Source organism: Dipodomys merriami, unplaced genomic scaffold (assembly GCF_024711535.1).
Source record: "Dipodomys merriami isolate MVZ:Mamm:240054 unplaced genomic scaffold, mDipMer1.0.p SCAF_4035, whole genome shotgun sequence".
NCBI lineage: Eukaryota > Metazoa > Chordata > Mammalia > Rodentia > Heteromyidae > Dipodomys > Dipodomys merriami.
This window is the reverse complement of record NW_027205644.1, coordinates 2,675-8,265: the sequence shown is the minus strand read 5'-3', so window position 1 is coordinate 8,265 and position 5,591 is coordinate 2,675. Positions and strand designations below refer to the sequence as shown.

Below are 5,591 nucleotides of genomic sequence, written 5' to 3'. Positions count from 1 at the left end.
GTTCCTAACCACCCCTCATAAAGAACTCTTAACATACTCTTGAGCATCACAACTTCTAGATGCTGTTTTTATGATATACAAGGCAGGGAGAATTGATTTCCGTGCTTATTTTCCTTTAAGAAGAATTTATAATGAAAATATTCTTATTAAGAACATGTGAAAGTACTTTAGAGGGAAAACCTGCACACGAATAGTTTGTAAAGCAAGTGAAATTAGTAAGAGCTAGAGAATTTTAATGTGGAGGGCATAGTTCAAGTTATTGTCAAATTGATAGAAGGTGTTGTTGCTCTTAACTTAGACATCAGAATCAGCAGGCTTCTTCTTCAGTTTTGTAGTCATTTTAAATTAAAATTTCTTTTGATTCTTTAAAAAAATTTTTCTTTTCAGGGGCCACTCAATAGTGAGTCTTCCAACCAGAGCTTGTGCAGTGTGGGGTCCTTGAGTGATAAAGAAGTAGAGGTAAGAAACTACATCCAGGCAAGACTTCTGTGCTTAGTCTGGGTTAAAAGCACTCTTTTTGCCTTCACAGACACTCAGGCATTGTTAAGCCTGTGTGAATTGTGTGCTGTTTGTATTTGTATAGCTTTGATGTAGTATTAATGAGTTTTTATGTTTTTTTTTTTGTGTGTGTGTGCCAGTCCTGGGGCTTGAACTCAGGCCCTGGGCACTGTCCCTGAGCTTCTTTTGCTCAAGGCTAGCACTTTACCACTTGAGCCACAGCGCCACTTCTGGCTTTTTCTGTGTATGTGGTACTGAGGAATTGAGTCCAGGGCTTCACGCATGCTAGGCAAGCATTCTGCCACTAAGCCACATTCCCAGCCCTTTTATCATTTTTATCATGTCTTTTTTTTGGGGTGGGTGGTTGGGCATAGTTGCCATCAGTAAGTATCAGCCAACTGCAGTTGTAGCTGAATTAAATTTAATATTCATATTTGAATAATAATAATTATTATTATTGTGCTGGTCCTGGGGCTTGAACTCAGCTTGGTCACTGTCACTGAACTTTTGTGCTCAAGGCTAGTTAGCACTCTATCATTTGAGCCATAAGGTCATTTCTGGTTTTTTGTTGGTTAATTGACAGGAAAGTCTCATGGACTTTCCTGTCAGCTCTGGCTTTAAACCATGATCCTGAGAGCTCAGCCTCCTGAGTAGTTAGGATTATAGGCCTGAGCCATCAGCACCCAGCTAAAGAACTTCTTGATGTTTGTAAATGTGAAACATCTTAAAGAACAGCCTCTAGGCACTGGCTGAATTTTATTTCATTTGTCAGTACTTTAACAGAATGGACCATTGGCTAACTTTAATAATAGAGGGTTTTTTTGTTTGTTTGTTTGTTTTTGCTTTTTTCTTTTGAGGAGAATGGCATTGGAGTTTGGACTTAGGACATCAAAGTCCTATGCTCTACCACTTGAGCTGTACTCCCAGTCCTTTTACTTTTTAAACTTTTTCAGATAGTTTTAGGTTTTTGCCCAAACTTGCCTCTCCCTCCCACGTAACTGGGATTATGGTATGGACCACTATGTTTTACCTGTTTGTTTTTAATTTTTCCTGCTCAAATTTAAAATATTGGGCAAATACTCTTAACTGCATAGATATAGATGTGAGTAAGTCTGTTACCATACATAAGACTTGCAAATTCATTTGTTTGGCACATCTTTCCTTCTTGGAAAAAGAGTGTTGGCTTAAAGACTTTTATTTTGTTTACTTTTTTTTTTTGTGCTGGCTGGTAATGGGGCTTGGACTCTTCTTATTCCTTTTTTTTTTTTTTTGTCGTGGGGGCTGAACGCTGGTCCTGGGTGCTGTTCCTTAGCTCTTCAGCTCAAGGCTTGAGCCCTACCACTTGAACCACAGTGCCACTTCCGGCTTTTTTCTGTTTATGTGGTACTGAGGAATCGAACCCATGGCCTCATGCAATCGAGGCAAGCACTCTACCAACTGAGCCAACTTCCCAGCCCAGACTCTTCTTATTCTTACTTAGTTTTGTCATTCAAGGCTAGCATCTGCTACTAGAACTACAGCTCTACTTTCAGCTTTTTGCTGGTTAATTGGAGATAAGAATCTCAGGAATATTTCTGCCAGGGATGGCTTTGAACTGTGATTCTCAGATCTCATCAGCCTCCTAAATAGCTAGGATTTTAGGCATGAGCCACCAGCTCTTGGCTGGGTTAAGCACTTATAAAGTTGTCCAAGAGTCTACTTTATCTTATATTTGTGCTTTTAAAAAATGTTTTTGTGTTTTTAGAGAAAGGCTTACTGTTGTAGCTCACACTGACCTTAAACTTGTGGTCCTCCTGCCTCAGCCTCCCAAGTGTGGCATTATAGGCATGTACTATCACACATTTAACATTTATGGAAGTTTAACTTATATGTCAGTAAATCAAAGATGTAGTATTTTAAGCAACTTGCCAAAAACTGAATAGTATTCTGGACTTTTTTTTTGGTCAATCCTGGGGTTTGAACTCTAGGCCTGGGCTCTGTCGCTGAGCTCTTCAGCTTAAGGTGAATGCTCTACCACTTGAGCCACAGTGCCACTTCTGGTTTTCTGATGGTTCATTGGAGATAAGAGTCTCATGGACTTTCCTGCCCGGGCTGGCTTTGAACCATGCTCTGTAGATCTCAGCCACCTGAGTAGTTAGGATTACAGGTGTGAGCCACTGGCACCCAGCTGGATTCTGTATTTTTTATTTTTTTCTTTGTCCTCAGAGCAAGACACTGATTCAGGAATTGTTTGTGCCAGACTCATCTCTTATATATTTGTTATATATCTCTTATATATTGTTATTTGTATGTGCTCTATTTTCCTAATGTAAAAAGTTTACCAAGATACTAATTGTGACATATGTGATATTTAACAGACTCCTGAGAAAAAGCAGAATGACCAGCGAAATCGGAAAAGAAAAGCTGAACCATATGAAACTAGCCAAGGTAGTATTTTACACCAATGGAAAATACTGAATCTTTATATATTTAGAGTTTTCTAATTCACAATAAATTATTAGCTTTTATACAAGGATTCCTAAGAAAGTTTTTATATCTCTCCACAATATCAGGCTGTTTTATAATGGGCTTGCATCCCAGACAAAATGGGATCAACTCTTTGGAGGCTGTTTTTCCTATTTCTTTTTTCTTTCTTTCTTTCTTTCTTTCTTTCTTTCTTTCTTTCTTTCTTTCTTTCTTTCTTTCTTTCTCTCTCTCTCTCTCTCTCTCTCTCTCTCTCTCTCTCTCTCTCTCTCTCTCTCTCTCTCTCTCTCTCTCTCTCTCTCTCTCTCCCTTTCCTTTCCTTTCCTTTCCTTTTCTCTTTTCTTTTCTTTTCTTCCTAAGACTGGAGGGACTCAAAATCAGTACCTGACACTTTTGCTGATTGGTGCTCTACCAACTAAGGCACACTTCTAACCCCTTCCCTCATTGTATTTCAAGCCAATTTTAGCTCATAGGTTTTTCTTCAGACCAAACTTGAGTTGTATACAAAAGAGGATACAGTTAAGTTTTAACCATGTCTTAGATTAGAACTGTGGTTTGTTAGTAGCCAAAATTTTAAAAATGTACATTGCTGCTGTTCCATGGCAATTATTTAGTTCAGGAATGGGGTCCATTGGAATAAATCTACAAAGATGATGGCTATAATGCCAAATATGTACTCAAAGAATAAATTGTTTGGCCCTTTTCACTTGTGTTGTAAGGAATAGAAATCTTGATCATTTTCATTGTTCTTACATTTTGGAAGGAAAATTCTCCCATAGTGACAAAATCATGTGTTCTTAGTGAAACAGAATCAATCAACTCTGTAGTTCCGTTTAGTGCATTTTGAATCTCCATTCTCATAAATTGAGATTATAGATGAGTTTTGTTCCTCCTCTTTGGCATATTTATAAAAGAAAGATTGTTTTTGGTTCATTTGTTATAACAGTTAAGCCAACACTTGGGTTACAGCAATGTGTACAGTTAAAATGCATTTTGGTTATAATGTTTTACATGTGCATTGGAAAAACTGTAATCACTTTGGTTTCATTTTCAGGGAAAGGCACTCCTAGGGGACATAAAATTAGTGATTACTTTGAGGTAAGTTATATTTTTTGGGGAAAAAAAACCTACAGTGAATTTTTAAAAACCTAAATCTGTGTTCCTTCAATGCATTAGGGTGCAATATTTTGCCTTACTATCATTTTCCCCTTTTTCTTTCCATCTTTATCATTTAATTCTGCCCCATCTCTCTTAATAAGAGGAAACTGCTGCTAACTTGCTAAATTTAAAATAGTTTTTATTATGTGCTTTGTTTGTGATGGTAAAAGAATTCACATGAGGTAATTTTTTTTCCTTGGTCAAATGAGGTTTTGTGTCTTTCAAAGATTAAGGTGGAATGATTTACTCTCTTCTTTTGTCCTCTTCCCTTAGACCAGAGGAATGTGTGAGAGCCCAGTGACCCATTCCTAGTGTTACTAAAAACAACTAACACCACTGCACCACTGCATTTTTGCTATGTTTATTTTGAGGCAAACAGAGAAAACACTCTTCTGCCATTCAAAACCATGTGTACTTTCAACTTTCTACTCATGTTTTCCATATATCTTGGTGTATTTCTGTGGTAGCTCATTCTTAAAAATCTCATTGAAAAGAGCAGAATTTCACTTACATGAAATTTTCTCTCTAGAGTAAGATGTACTGACTTAAAAGGGCCATGTATAATTAAGACCTGTTTGTGTATTAATCTTTTACTCTCCTTATCTGAAGCATAGTACTATTTTGAATTATTCATATCCATTTTTCCCTGTTGGCCAGTTTGCTGGGGGAAGCGGGCCAGGAACCAGCCCTGGCAGAAGTGTTCCACCAGTTGCACGATCCTCACCGCAACATTCCTTATCCAATCCCTTACCGGTAAGCATTCACCTGGAGAAATCTGACACCTGTTATAGGAGACCAGAAGCCCAGGAACACTCAAGCAGTTTCTCTTCCATTAATTACCCACGGGAAATGAGGAATGAAGGGGAAAAAAAACTTCCTAGTATTCCCTAGGAATAAGTGATTCCCTTACTTAGATTAAAATCTATATCACTAAGTTAACTTTAGAAAAAAGCTAACCATATTTACTCAGTGGAAGCAGCGAGGGGGTTTAATTGGAGATAAGAGTCTCATGGACTTTCTTGCCTGGGCTGGCTTCAAACCGTGATCCTCATATCTTAGCCTTCAAATCAATAGTGTTGGCATCTCCCCACCCCCATCTGGTTCTGAGGCTTGAATTCTGGGCCTGGGCACAGTGTGTGAGCTTAATTGCTCAAGGCTAATACTCTACCACTGGAGCCACAGTTCTGCTTCTGTTTTTTAATTGGTTAGAGATAAGAGTCTCCTTGACTTTCCTGCCCTAGGTGGCTTTGAACATTGTTCCACATATCTCAGCCTCTAGAGTAGAAAAGATTACAGACTTGGGGCACAAAACAGTAGGGTTGTTTTGTTGTTGGCTTTTTGTTTTTGTTTTTTGATGCTGATCTTGGGACTTGAACTCATGACAAGAGCTTAGTCACTGAGCTTTTTTACTCAAGGCTAACATTCTACCACTTGAGCCTCAGTTCTACTTCTTGTTTTCTAGAGGTTAATTG

General features: G+C 38.2%; 1 long non-coding RNA gene across 1 annotated transcript; it reads left to right on the top strand.

Annotated features, from left to right (window-relative positions):
- The first annotated feature begins 384 nt into the window (after positions 1-384).
- LOC138806672 (uncharacterized) lies at positions 385-4,866 on the top strand. Its single transcript, XR_011365954.1, has 4 exons — positions 385-459; positions 2,856-2,925; positions 4,016-4,059; positions 4,777-4,866. It is a non-coding gene; the product is annotated as an uncharacterized lncRNA (long non-coding RNA).
- The last annotated feature ends 725 nt before the right edge of the window (positions 4,867-5,591 follow it).